General features: G+C 43.9%; 1 long non-coding RNA gene across 4 annotated transcripts in view; it reads left to right on the top strand.

The window, feature by feature from the left end:
- Positions 1-15,081, top strand: part of LOC111521662 — a 287,063-nt gene that overhangs the window by 17,242 nt on the left and 254,740 nt on the right. The window contains exon 6 of one of the 4 annotated variants that reach the window (XR_002725023.3): positions 4,237-6,476. The exons of 2 other annotated variants lie outside the window; for them this stretch is intronic. This is a non-coding gene — a long non-coding RNA (uncharacterized LOC111521662). One more of the 4 variants, XR_002725024.3, reaches the window with a different exon arrangement.

Consider the following 15,081-nt stretch of genomic DNA (forward strand, 5'->3'; position numbering starts at 1 on the left):
GGAGAGCCAAACTCTGCTAAAGCCCATGGAACAGCTCAGAGGCACCAGCACCCTTGAGGAACTTTGATCCATTTTGGAAACTGAGACTTGGATTTGAATCCTGCTCACCTTGTGCTTGCTGTGGGAATGCACCCCCAAGCTTTAGTTTCTTATCTGGGCTGCTCTGAAGACTGGCTGATGTGGGCCTGGAAAGTTGAGTGCATGGAAGGGGCTTGTCACGGCCATCTGTCTCATCTGCCTGCCAGCAGCCTTTTCTTTCTTATACACCACCCTCATGTCCTTTTGGAATGCTCATTCCTCTTCCACCTGCTCCAGTCGGGGGCACACGACCCTGGTCAGGCCAATCAGAATCACAGAACCTGGTTTAGGGCTGGACATGTGACCCTATGCATGCTGAGTGCAACTCAATTCTGAGACTTTTACTAGAAAGACTGGAACAGTGGGGATGGGGCCTGGAGTTGCTGGTGGCAACCTTGGACCCACACAGGCAAAACTTGCTTGAGAACAAAGTCAACATGCAGGACGAAGAGGAGGAGAGTTGGATGCCTATCAATCCATCCATACACAAGGAGAGAGCCTGGAGGCATCCTTAGGCCCAGGATGTGGCTGTGCTGCAACAGGAAGCATCTTTGCATTTCCAGGTTATGCTAGGCAACAGACTCCCTCTTTGACTAGTTCAGCCTCTTGGGAAAGCATCTTGACCCATTCAATGCTCAGTACGCATTACAGAAAGACTGTTTTGATGTGCTTATAAGTGAGAACATGCTTTATTTGGTTTTCTGTTCCTGTGTTAGTTTGCTAAGGAAAATGGCTCCGGTTCCATCCATGTCCCTGGGAAGGACATGATCTCATGCTTTTTTAATGGCTGCATAGTGTTCCATGCTTTATATGTACCACTTTTTCTTTATCAAGTTTATCATTGATGGGCATTTAGGTTGATACCATGTCTTTGCTATTGTGAATAGTGTTGCAATGAACATACATATGCATGTGTCTTTATAACGGAATAATTTATATTCCTTTTGGTATATACCCAGTAATAGGATTGCTGGGTCTCTAGGTCTTTGAGGAATCACCAGATTGTCTTCCACAATGGTTGAAATAATTTAGTGTGTAAGTGTTCCCTTTTCTGTGCAACCTCATCAGCATCTGTTATTTTTTGACTTTTCATAGCCATTCTGACTGGTGTGAGATGATATCTCATTGTGGTTTTGATTTGCATTTCTCTAGTGATAAATGATATTGAACTTTCTTCATATGCTTGTTGGCTGCATGTATGTCTTCTTTTGAGAAGTGTCTGTTCATATCCTTTGCCCACTTTTTAATGGGGTTTTTTCTTGCAAACTTGTTTAAATTCTTTATAGATGCTGGATATTAGACTGTTGTCAGGTGCATAGCTTGCAAAAAATTTCTTCTGTTCTGTAGGTTGTCTGTTTACTCTGTTGATAGTTTCTTTTGCTGTGTAGAAGTTCTTTAGTTTAATTAGATCCCATTTCTCAATTTTTGCTTTTGTTGCCATTGCTTTTGTGTCTTCATTATGAAATCTTTGCCCATGCCTACGTCTTGAATGGTATTGCCTAGGTTGTCTTCCAGGGTTTTTATAGTTTTGGGTTTTACATTTAAGTCTTTAATCCATCTTGAGTTAATTTTTGTATGTCATGTAAGGAAGAGGTCCCGTTTTAATCTTATGCGTATGGTTAGTTAGTTATCCCAGCACCAGTTATTGAATAGAATCATTTTCCTATGGCTTGTTTTTGTCAGCTTTGTCGAAGGTCAGATAGTTGTAGGTGTGTGGCCTTACTTCTGTGTTCTCTGTTCTGTTCCATTAGTCTATTTTGTCTCTTTTTGTGCCAGTCCCATGTTGTTTTGGTTACTGTAGCCCTGTAGTGTAGTCTGAAGTTGGGTAGTATGATGGCTCCAGCTTTGTACTTTTTGCTGAGGATTGCCTTGGCTATTTGGTCTCTTTTTTAGTTATCCATATGAATTTTAAAATAGTTTTCTCTAGTTCTATGAAGAATGTCAGTGGTAGTTTAATGGGAATAGCATTGAATCTATAAATTGCTTTGGGCAGTATGGCCATTTTCACAATATTGATTCTTCCTATCCATGAACATGGAATGTTTTTCCATTTGTTTGTGTCATCTCTGATTTCTTTGAGCAGTGGTTTGTAGTTCTCCTAGTAGAGATCTTTCACCTCCCCTGTTAGCTGTATTCCTAGGTATTTTGTGTGTGTGTTTGTGTGTGTGTGGCAATTGTGAATGGGAGTTTGTTTACGATTTGGCTCTCAGCTTGACTGTTGTTGGTATATAGGAATGCTAGCAGTTTTTGCACATTGATTTTGTATCATGAGGCTGCTGAGATGGCTTATCATACACTGCAGGTGTGAGGTTAAATTTCTTCTTTGGGAAACTTCACTTTTTGCTCTTCAGGCCTTCAACTGATTGGATGAGGCTCACCCACAAGAACGAGGGTCACTTCCTTTACTTAGCCTTCTGATTTAAATGTTAATTACATCACACAATACCTCCACAGCAACATTCAGGCTTATGCTTGAGCAAACAACAGGGCACCATAGCCTAGCCAAGTTGACAGTCCAGTGTAAAGTCCATCTTGATACTTCTGGTAGCCCTGGTCAAGCATTTTCCTCTTTGGTCTCAGTCTGCCCATGTGTAAGAGAGGTGGCTATACTAGGAAGGTTTCCAGGGCCTTCCAGGTAAAACATTCCTGCCTCATCCAGGAGACCTGATGACAGCAGGTACAGGCAGTAGAAAGTACTTTGTGGGCTCCTCTACAGACCTCTCCCTCAGGGGTTGAGCACCTCCATTTCTGTTTCTGTCAGTATCTCCCTAATTCTTATGCTCCTCTTTGCATTCTGCCATGCACATAGTCCAAGGGGCCACCAGCCCAGCCCCAAATTGGCATGTTATGACAGTTCCGTCACCCATTATGGATTAGCATAGCTGTGTTCCTTAATTCAGATTCCAGGGAGAGACAGTGCTTGGTTGCTGGCCAGTCAGCTGAATGGCTGGAGCTGCGTCAGGTACCAGCTCCAGATTTAACCAGCTCTGGTTGGGAGCAGAATCCTTCGGCCAGCTGCCACCTCGGCACATGCTATGGGAACAGATTCCTGGAGAAAAGCCCCATGGGGAGGGAGGAGGCCAGGAGGTAGGAGCTGCCCGGGCAGTTCAAATTGACTGACGTGTCTATTACAGTTCCTTTACGCTTAGTGATCTGTGCCTTGCTGTTGTCACTGTTTATTTGTTTGCTCTGTGGAGACTGTGGACCACATGGCATTAAACCCCGTGTCAAGGGCACTCACGCTGATCATGACAGCCATGGAAAGGAGTAGAGAGGAAAATATTTTGATGAAAAACAGATCAAGAATGAGAAAGGCGCTTTCGCCCTCACTAATGACCCTAAAATTTACTCAATGATCCAGCAACCCTAAAAGTAAATCCATTAGTCACAACGTTGTCAGGGTAAAAAAGAAAGAAAGAAGAAGCCGTGTGTTATCATTTTGGAACCCATTCCACACAAGTGCCCATTTCACACGCCTGAATGCCTGGACCATGCGGGTTGATTTAATTATCGTTTGCCCTGCATGTTATGGAGTCAGCCACATGCCCTGCACATCCCAGCATCAGGGGAAGGCCTATGTCAAGCTGAGGGCTCATGCATTTCCTTTGTGTGCAGGGACTGGGGCTTCCTTGCCTGCCCAGCTGAGCTGTCATCCTGTTGGCTTTGAGGGCAGCGGTGTCCAGTCTCCGACAGTGATGTAGACAGGACCTCTGCATCACTTCTAGGACATCTCCAGTTGGAGAGTGAGAGAGGGAAAATGCTCAAACAGGCTGGGGGGCTCAAGAACATCTCCCGTGAGTTGGGGACAGCCCACTTGGGGGTGGGAACACTCCCTGATTTCCTGGTAAGTTGCCGCATTTGTATTCATTAGATTATTTGTTTACTTGTTTCTCTCCCCTGATAAACTAAATTCACAGAGGGCAAGGCTCTTGTCTTGACTTTGCAATAATAATAGTTTTCACTGGTTGATTGCCTGCTCTTGGCCATGCTTTGTGTTGAATTCTTTACATACATTAGCTCTAATCTGCATGGTAGATTATCCCTCTTTGACAGATAGGGAAATGGAGCTCCAAGAGGTTAAGTACGTTGTCCACAGTTAGACAGTTGTATGGGACAGAGCTGGAATTTACATTCATGGACTTTTCATCTTTCCAACAGCCTCTTACATACCTGATGTCTGCACCATACTGAGTATTAAATACACACCTGTGGAATGAATGAAGATATTCGTAGCTGCTTCTCTTCCTCTTCTCTATGGCTCCTCTATGACCTCGTTAACTTTGGGAGAGAAGGCTGGCTGTTGGCAGAAGTTGAAAATCTACCCTCCCTTTCTTTGTGTCTTTCCTATTTTGCAAGCTACCATTCCGGAAGCATACGGAAGCAACACCATGTAGTAGAAAGAACACTCAATTTGGATTTCAACAGAGCTGGCTTGGAACCCTGGCTCCACCAAAAGCTCTGTGAAGTTATTTAACCTCTTTGAACCTCAGGTTCCCTGTCTATATAATGAGCATAACAGCACCCATGGCAGAAGCATGGTGAGGATTTGGTGGCACATGGATGTAAGTGGCACCTGGGCACTGGGCTCAGAGGTGGAATTCAGGAAGTGGAACTTCCCCCATTTTCCCTCAGACACCTTCATGCCTGATCTCTGCCCCACTCTTGGGCTCTAGAGACACGTGCTGGGGTCCTGGTTCCTGGAAAGATGAAATGCTCCAAAAATTAAATTCTACAAAATCCTACAGAAAACTAGAAGACTCGGTTCTCTGAACTTTAGTCATTAAAAATGTCACACGCAAGGGATGAACGATTTTAATTTGATTCAATTCAGTTCAGTTCTGCAGACAATAGCCCCACAGACCCTGCACTAGGCACGGAGCTGGCCTGAGGACACAGAACTCCTGTCTCAAGGTGCTCACACTAAGCCCTGGGGGAAAGACAGCTATGAAGCAAATTGTAGTACCCTTGGTACAACAGAGAACTGTGTAGTAGGTCCCACAGTGGCACAATGGGAGCAGGGGCACAGAAGGGCAGAGAGCCAGGGGAGGCCTCTCAGAGGATGAAATGAATCAGCTGAATATTAAGGGATGAACAGGTGTTGGCCTGCTAGGGGAGGAGGTAGGAAAGTCTTTTCCAGCACGAGAACCAGCCTGTGAAAGAGATGGAGAGGCCACACTGATGGAAGGGCTGGAGAACAATTTTGTAGCATTCTATGCACAGTTGCTGGAGACTGTTCCCCCATCTTCACCGATCTTCAGCACAGTTTGAGAACCCTGTGGGCCGGTATGTTCAGGGAAGACTTCCTGGATAATGCTGTCTCTGCTAATTTAGAAGGCACCTTTTCTCCCCTAGATAATGCTAGGATAAGGCTTACATATTTTACAAGTTTTTCCTCCTCCCCCTTTTTTCACACATAGTGTTATAGGGTAATTCATCCCTTTATTCAAAAACCATATTTTAATAGCTCCTGGGATGTGCCAGGCCCTGTGTATGTGTTGGTTCTGCAGAGCTAAAACCCATAAAAGTTATTCTCAGTCCAGTAGGAGAGTTGATGTGTCAGTAGATAATTAAAATGCTAGTGGCACTGGCTAGAATGGAGGGGCCTAGAGGGCCTACCAGGAGCCTACCGCTAGTGGTACTCACAAGATGGGGCAGAATCTTCAAAGTCTTTGGTGGAAGGGTGCTGAAGCTTAAATTCAAGTTACATGCGAATTGCCTTACCTACTTACAAAATCAGTTTTTGGAAAAAGGTGGTAAGGAGGTTTCAGTGGGTGAGTAGGAGGTAATGTTTGTTAGGTACCTACAGCAGGGCCCTCTTACAGCTAGGATTTCATTTAACAGCTTTAAGAGGTAGGTGTTTTTAGTCCCATTTTTCCAGAAAAGAAACCAGAAACACAGAGGTTAAGTGACTAGCTCAAACTCACACAACTAGTAAATGTGCCAGCCAGAATTTTGACGTAGGTTGGACTGACGTGAGAGCCCAACTCTTAGAGTACACTGTAAAGGTGGCCCTTGTCCTAACCTCCTCTGCTTAAGGCTGTAACCTGTAGCTCCAAGTGACCATTGGACACTTGAAATGTGGACAGGGTGACCAAACTACATTTTTACTTTTTTGGAATTTTAATTCATTAAAATTTTAAATTAAAAACAAATGCTTCATTTAATTGTTAGAGAACTTTTATGTCTGTTTGAACAACTTGGGCATGTGAATCTACTCTTTCAACTATAAATTTGATGAACTCTAAGTATGTCTGATGCAAATTTTGTGTTTGCATCGCGATGCACTGTAAGTGTAAAATACACTCCAGATTTGGAAGACACATTGATTATATATTGGAAGGCAGCTATGCTTACCACTCTGTCACCAATGCCATATTAATTATATTTTGAAGGGAGAATATATTGGCTATATTGGGTTAAATAAAAAATATTTAAAAGATTTATTTCACCTGTTTCTTTTCAGTTTTTAAAATGTGGCTACTAGAATATTTAAAATGAAGTATGTGGCTTGCATTCTACTTCTGTTGGATGGTGCTGCTTTATGCTAGAGTTTCAAATAATTGAATACACTTTGTTAATTTGCCAGGGTTACTGTACACAGAACAAGATGGTAATCAAATACCTTCCAAAAATGTCTTTTCCTTCCTTCCTTCCTTCCTTCCTTCCTTCCTTCCTTCCTTCCTTCCTTCCTTCCTTCCTTCCTTTCCTTCCTTCCTTCCTTTCCTTCCTTCCTCCCTCCCTCCCTCCTTCCTTCCTTCCTTCCTTCTTTCTTTCTTCTTTCTTTCTGTGTTTCTTTTTTTTCCTTCTTTCTTTTCTTTCTTCCTTTTTTTTCTTTTTTTTTCTTTTTTATAGGCTCTTGCTTTGTTGTCCAGGCTATAGTGTAGTGGTGCAGTCATAGCTAAGTACAGCCTTGATCTTCTCGGCTGAAATGATCCTCCTGCTTCAGCTTCCTGAGTAGCTGGGACTACAGGTATGTGCAACCATGCCCAGCTAATTAAAAAAAAATTTTTGTAGAGATGCAGTCTCAGTACGTTGCTCAGGCTGGTCTTGAACTCCTGAGCTCAACCTCTTCTCCTGCCTTGACCTCCCAAAGTGCTGGGATTACAGCTGCGAGCTACTACACTCAGCCATAAATTTCACATGCGTGTTTCAGAGCGGGCGCCTGCAAGGCCAGAGGTCTATGGCACCAGATGCAGAACAAATTAGGGGGTGATGAGACTGCTGATGCCAGGGAGGTAGACAGGGGAAGGAGGGAAATTGATGATGACTCTAGCTGTGGTCCTAAAGACAGTCTTTGACAGCAGCTTTAAAAAAACCAGGTGATCCATGCCTGTACACACAGAGGAGCCTAAAGCAAAAGCCGCCAGGCTCTGAAGCTCTAAGAGCATAACTGATTCCATAAACTAAACATGGCTATTCCAGATGATTCCAGGGCTTTATTTTTGTCTGAGTCTGTTATTACAAAGGTTTTCTGTCTGATTTCTTCATTAGTACTCTGTGAAGCTCAGATTTAATATTTGAAGTTTGAACTTTCCCTTCAGACCAGACTTCACTGGCAGAGTAATACCGACGCATTTGAGGGGAGGGAGGGTGGTGAGATGAGGTGCACTGTACCTTTAATGAAGAAAACACACATGATATTGAGTGAGAGTTGAGTTATTTTGATAATTTGGGGGGGGAAATAGAATTGTGGCTGGAATTCTGATTCCTTTCTGATGCCATTTTAGTATCTTTCTGAGGTTTGTCTCTCTAGCATTATTAAATCTATTGTTCAGGATTTTGATGTCTGCACTTTAATAGTTTTTCTTCTGAGGCTGGAGAGAGAAAAAGAGAAAGTGCAAATTAATTTTGGAGTAAGAGTGACTTTAGACCCTTAGCATTAGAGGATGTAATATATTTGTGGTTTCAACTATTTATTTGCAAAGCACCCTGAAAGCCCTTCAAACATGATGAATGGTCATTTTTAGAGACAAAATTTGAATATTGATTTTCATGAGACTGGCACAGAGGAGCTAGTGAGTGAACCTAGCCATGTCCAGAACGGACACTGCTCTCTTAGGTCTTGGTGGTATTTGCTCAGTTTTGAGTATGTGATAATCTTCACTAAGGGTTTAAGAAGCTGTTTAAGTATCTCGGATATCCTTTGTGCATTTAACGGGGATGTTGCATGCTGTGGGTGTTCAGAGGTTTGGCAATTATCCAACGTTTCAGGAGACCCTCGTGAACATCAGTATCAGTTGGAATTGGAAGACTTTGGGAAACTCTGGACTGATGGCATGGCTGCAACAGCTTTCATGTTGCTTTTCTAGAAGATTCCAGAGAAAGTTGGCTAAATCCAGAGAAAGCAATTACACAGAGGAAAAACTGAACTGGGTAAGGAGTGGGGAAAAATGAAGTGTTGAAATTGGACGTGGGTGTGGAGGCCCCAGGAAGGCTTTTGCAGTTTTGGTGCTGCCATCATCCTGTGTCTGGAGGGGTGTTGCGTTGGGTGTGACTACCTGTCCCGGGCTGGCCGTAACTGAAGGTGCAGGCAGCTTTCTCCTGTCTACCGACCATGTATCTTAGGGGCTTACCTTCATCACAGCGATGACGACACCACTTCCTGCTCTATAAGCTTTCTGGTTCAGTATCTTTAGACCTTCGCCACGCTGCTTGTTCATTTACTCAATTTGTTTACTCATTTATTTATTTATTCAACAAACATTTACTGATTTTCTATCATGTGCCAGATCAACCTGACCACACAGGGACATTTCTTGCCATGTCTAATTCTGAGGTTCTTTTATTCCTTTAATAAATATTAAAGCAATAAATATTAATAGCAATTACGGCTATTAGCCGTACGGCAAGCACTGCTGTGATGCTAGGTTCCGTGGAAGACTTGGGTTCGTCACGAGATGTTGATTAGATTTTGCTCTTTTCCCACCTCCTCATCTACTGTGTCCTTTTCATAGTTTTCAGGACCTCAGTTAGTCAACCAGTCTTTTAATATCATTGCTTTTATTATACATTCTTTTAAAAAGATCAGTCAGGAAGACACATTGCAGTTGAAACATGGTAAAAAAAAAAAAAAATGGAGGGAAAACAGTGGAAAGGAATGGAACGAGAGGAATAGTTCTCACTGAAAATACATCCAGGAGGTTCAGATAATTTTCTAGGGGTGGACTAAACTGTAGTTCTATGCTTTTCTAAGCACCCACTCAAGAGGAAGTCACAATCAGTAGCACTGTACATTTACAGGATTTATGGAATTTCAGGAGATTCCTCATCAATCAGTGGTTCAGGAGAGGCATAAAGACCCCTGGTTCCAGTAACTCCAGTGGGTACTTCTAAAGGCTCCTCACTTCCAGGACCACATCATCAAACCATTCTTATAAGAACACGAGGAGGAGTGTCTTGCATAGGACTATTCTGTCTTGCATCCTTGGCACTGGCTGTGGGCACATCATCTAAGCTCAACTTGGTAAAGGGAGTTAACATTGTACCCAACAATGAGACCCAGGCATGCAGCAGTCTGGTCTTAGACTTACTCTGAAAGTAACACCTTAGCACATCTGAAGCAGAAGGGATAAACCTGAATGCCCCCAGGGTGTGGCAGGCAGTTGCTGTGTGTGATAGCAGGGAGGCAGGCCGGTGGGGAGCTGGTGAGTACCAGCTCTGGTAAGGGCATTCCACTCCCACTTGCAAAGACCACAAAGACCCAACTAAATATTCCTGAGGACCAAGCTCACCCTTGGGCTGCCAGTTCATGAGTTCTGATCTACAAAAATAAATACGCTGACAAGTTTTCATAAATATTGTTTTCTAGAGCTGAGCTATTGGTAAATATTGGGCACAAAGAGTTCAAGTGCTTGCTGTTTGATAAGTACTGAGAAATCAGTTAGCATAAGCAGCCTTGTAATTAATAAATCCTTAAAATGAATTTTGCATATTGGGACTGCATATATTCTGGCATACTGTTAAGATCTGGAGTTATACCTTGAAATAAAATAGAATCCCTGCCTTCATGGAGAATCAAGTCATGCATGTGATAAACACATAAAATGGGGTTTGATGCAGTAGTTATGTACCAGGGAGGCACAGAGGAGGGGTGGGAATAGCACCAGACTATTGGGTCTAGAGGTCAGGAAGTCATAGGGTCAGGGGTCAGGGATCAGAGAAGGCTTCATCCAGGAAGGAGGAGGAAGGCAGCTGGGTCATGGTGAAATAAACACCCTCCACTCCAAAATCTGTTTCTACTTGCCACCCTGGGTGCCAAGAAGACTGGGAGGTGTAACTGAGGAAAGGCCATCCTTTTATGGCAGCCAGGGCCCCTTCCAGTTACCGCCTGGCTGAAGCAGAAGAGGGGCTCAGGAACCATCCTGGACAAGACTTCAGGGTGAGTGAGTGGCTCAGGAACCCTGGGCTCCGCCCTGTGGGATGGTGGGAGGAGGGGAGGGGAGAGGAGGCTACCTTTTCCCATCTCCATTTTCATCCTTCTTTTCCTTCCTCCCACTCTCTTCCCTCCACAGTACTGAGCTTGCAGATGTTGGCTCAGGAATGATACAAGGGTAACCCAAGGGTCTCTACACCCCTCCCTGACACCTTCCAGGAGAGCAGTGGGCCGGCAGGTCTTCAGCGTCAGGAGGAGCACAGTGCCATCTCAGAAATACTCTGAGGTTATTGTTAGAAACCTTAGACCATGTTCTGAAACCGTGTGCGGAACTGTCTGGAAAAGGCAGATACCTCCCTGCCCCCACAACCCTCCAGCAAACCCACGTGGTGTCCACGGAGGGGTGGTACAAAGGACAGGCAGGGGCGGCTCAGTCCGTTCCTGAGTGGTTTTCACCTGTCTATATGTGGACACTGCTGTTCTGAGCTGTCCAGCATCTGACTTGCCCCTGCTGTGTGTGGGGAATTCCCCACCTTGTGGGTCCAGGCCTGCTTCCCATATTTGAAGCTGGACATGCTGCTCCTCCACTTCCCACCTCCTTCAGTACCAGAGCAGGGCATGGAACTTAGGCTTGGCCAGTCCTGAGGTTGCCCAGGCTTTGAATGGGAGGCAGGGACTGCATCTGCGGTGGTGAAGACAGTGGGGCTGTAGGCGGTGTGTGCCAGGCCAGGCCAATGCCCTGGGTCAGTGGCTGCGGGGTGGCCCCAGCCTGGGTCTGTGGGATGAACTTGGGCTTTGCTTCTGGTTGCAAAGCCTCAGAGTGCTTCTCTATCCCCTCCTGAGTGGTTCTCTATCCCCTCCTGTCAGTCAGCCTATATGCTTATTTTTCCTTAAATCAGATGCAAAAGTCATTCAAAAAGCTGAAAAAAGTATGACAGTTTGGGAGTTGCTTTAGCACATTTAAATAAACCAAGTGAGAAATCACGAACTCCTAACTGGGACATATATGCAGTGCATCATCTTTCATCAACTTTGAACTTATTATTAAAGAAAGAAGAGAACGTTCAGATAAAACAATAGTGAATATAAAAATATAATAAAGATGAGCTGTGAAACCAATAGGCTTTTTTTTTTTTTTTTTTCTGACAGCTGGAAGCCATTTGCATCCAAACCCAATATATTTTTTAATAAATATTCTCTTTGCTTAAAGCGGCGAGGTTCAGTTTCTGTCACTTATAACCAAGAACCATGGGCGATAGAGTCTCCTTCCTCATCCGGAGGTTGTGGTTGAGTGGAAGCAAACTCAATTTTCTCATTGTAAAGTGGGAATGATAATAATAGCAGCCACTTCATAGCGTGGTTGGGAAGATTAAATCAGATCAAATAAGACTGTCTTAGAACATGATTGCCACATAGTAAATAATACATGTTAACTGTCAGAACTAACAGCTTCTGGGTTTTCACAGTGAGTTATCATCTCACACCCGTCAGAATGTCTATTATTAAAAAGTAAAAAAGTAACAGATGCTGGTGAGGTTGCAGAGAAAAGGGAACACGTATACATTGTTGGTGGGAATGTAAATGAGTTCAACCATCGAGGAAAGCAGTATGGTAATCCCTTAAAGAGCTAAAAGCAGAACTACCGTTTGACCCAGCAATCCCACTACTGAGTATATACTCAGAGGAATATAAATCATCCTGCCATAAAGACACATGCACTTGAATGTTTATTGTAGCACTATTCACAATAGCAAAGACATGGAATCAACCCAAATGCCCATCAGTGACAGATGGGATAAGAAAAAGTGGCACATATATACCTTGGAGTACTATGCAGCCATAAAAAGAACAAGGTCATGTCTTTTATGGGAACATGGATGGAGCTGGAGGCTGTTATCCTTAGCAAACTAATGCAGAAACAGAAAACCAAATACTGCATGTTCTCACTTATAAGTGGGAGCTAAATGATGAGAACTCCTGAACACAAAGAAGGGAAAAACAGAAGCTAGGATCTGCTTGAGGGTGGAGGGTGAGAGGAGGCAGAGGAGCAGAAAAGGTAACTATTGGGTACTGGGCTTAATACCTGGGTGATGAAATAATCTGTGGAAAAATCCCCATGACAGGAGTTCACCTATATAACAAACCTTCACATGTACCCCTGAGCCTAACATAAAAGTTAATTAAAAAAAAAAAACCACTTCGGGGTTTCAAATTTGATCAACAAATATTTAAACAAACATTTAGCCTCTCTGGTCTCACCATTCTCTGCAAGGTGGGAGTAATATCTGCTCCCTCTATCTTATCATTAATGTGAATGACAAACAAATGACGATATGTGGAAATGCTTTGCAAAAGCGCAAAGTTCAATTTGAATACAATTGATTTCTATGATCATGTGATTAAGGCCACTCTTTAATTCTCATTAGCCCACGCTGATCTCTGGGAACTCTCAGCTTGGAGGCTGAGGCTTATATTCATTTTATGTGATGGGTTAGTTGTGTTGAGAGAAAGGAAGACAGCATTTTGGGGAAAAATAACAGAAAAGTCTTACATTTGATGAACCTAAAATTTTTACAGTGCTTTATTGTTCTTGTGAGGCCAAAAGAAAATCTAATATCCCACTTTGAAATCTGGACGTGTCTTGTTTTATGTGTCAAAAATATTTAGAACACTTAAATCCATCAAGATCCCAATGGTGCCGTGGGCAAAGATTTGAAGTTTGTACGGTACCTCCTTCACCTCCTCTCATTCTCTCTCCTTACCAGCCACATGCCCTGCTTGAGAAATAGCTGTTAACGTTCTCCTGTTCAGTTCCTTGCAAGGTGTGGCAGTGTAAGAAAATTGCCTCCAAGGAGCTCAGAGAGCACAGTGGGGAGGTTGACTGGCTGGCTGGGTGTCTGATCAGGCGGCTGGCCAGGCCCAGAGGGTGAGAGAGAGTCCCATGGTGAGGGGAGGCTCGAGTTAAGTATGCAGGTGTGAAGCCCTGCCTCATATCCTGGGGACAGCAGTAGAGGGGATTAAACTGGGGATGAGGATGGGAGTGGAAGCAGGGCTCAGATGTGGAAAGGGATGCAGTTTTCAGGGTGACGGGACGTGGAGAGGTGCTGTGGCCATTTTAGTGTTCTAGAAAAAGCGACCTGCAGAGTGAAGGATGTATAGGATGTGTTCGAGGAAGAGACATAATGGGCAGGAGGAGCATGAGGAGCCTGGGCCTCTCATCCTGATGCAGAGGGCGGAGACTGGGTCCTGGCAGGCTGGGGAATGCAGAGGTTAAAGACACAGGTAAGCACAGAGGTGGCCAGTGCAGGGACTTTCAGATGAGTGGATCACGCAGGGTGGTTGACTTGGAAGTTGGAAGTCCAACCCAACTGAAATGGGGCATCTAGGAGGAGAAGTGGTGTTGGGGTTGGGTGAATGGGGATGATGGAGACTTGGAGGGAAAAATGTCTAATGTTGAGATTGTCATGAGCATGACTTTTGCTGAGTTCTTCTCCCTGTCTCTCAAAACATGGTGACAATCAGGTTTCACTCATGGGAATTGGTCCTGGGCTTCACCCAGACTTCTTCCCTACCTGCCTGGCTTGTGTAGATCAGACTCTTGGGTGCAATAGCTACTTGTTAAGTTCCCTAGCACATCTCATAGAAACATCTAATGTCAGAGCTCTCATAGCCCAGCATCTCCCTAAGTGTTTCTGAGGATCCCTGGGCCTGTGAGGTGAGGGGCTGAAAGGAATTCTATGTTTAGCTAAGTTTTGGAAATGCTGATACCCAAGTTAATGAAGTTTCTTTTTTGCAGGACTTCTCAGAGCCTTTAATATGTTCACGTGTGTGTGAATCCCAGAGAAGGGAGATTTAGAAAGTACCATTTCTGTGTTAGTTTGTTCTTGCATTGCTGTAAAGGAATATGTGAGACTAGGTAATTTATAAAGAAAAGAGTTTTAATCGGCTCGTGGTTCTGCAGGCAGTACAGGAAGCATCTGCTTGGCTTCTGGGGAGGCCTCAGGAAACTATCAATTATAATGGAAGGCAAAGAGGGAGCAGGCACGTCTTACATGGCTGGAGTATGAGCAAGAGAGAGAGTGGGGAGGTGCTCTGCACTTTTAAACAACCAGATCTCATGATAACTCTATCAAAAGACAGCATCAAGAGCATGGTGCTAAACGATTCATGAGAAAACGCCCCATGATCCAATCATCTCCCACCAGGTCCCACCGCCAGTACTGGAGATTACGATTTGACATGAGTTTTGGGTGAGGACACAGACCCAAACCGTATCAACTTCCTAAAAGCATCAGATGGGGGAATACTCATACTAATAATTTTTTACTGGAAGTACTTTAGGGAAAGTTGATTATAAAACTAACTCCTGCACAGTGGTTAATCATGCTGCATTATTGACTTGAAATTATCCAAGGGAGCAGATCTTAAGTGTCCTTACTTTCCACCATCCCCTACACACACACACAAATGGTAACTGCTTGTGGTGAAGGATGTGTTAATTAATTTGGTTGTGGTAATCATGTATATAAAATCATGTATACATATATAAAATCATGTAGAACACCTTGAATATATACCATTTTCCTTCCTTCCTTCCTCTTTCTCCTTCCTTCCTTCCCTCCCTCCCTCCC

This window comes from Piliocolobus tephrosceles, chromosome 11, assembly GCF_002776525.5.
Source record: "Piliocolobus tephrosceles isolate RC106 chromosome 11, ASM277652v3, whole genome shotgun sequence".
NCBI classification, from domain to species: domain Eukaryota; kingdom Metazoa; phylum Chordata; class Mammalia; order Primates; family Cercopithecidae; genus Piliocolobus; species Piliocolobus tephrosceles.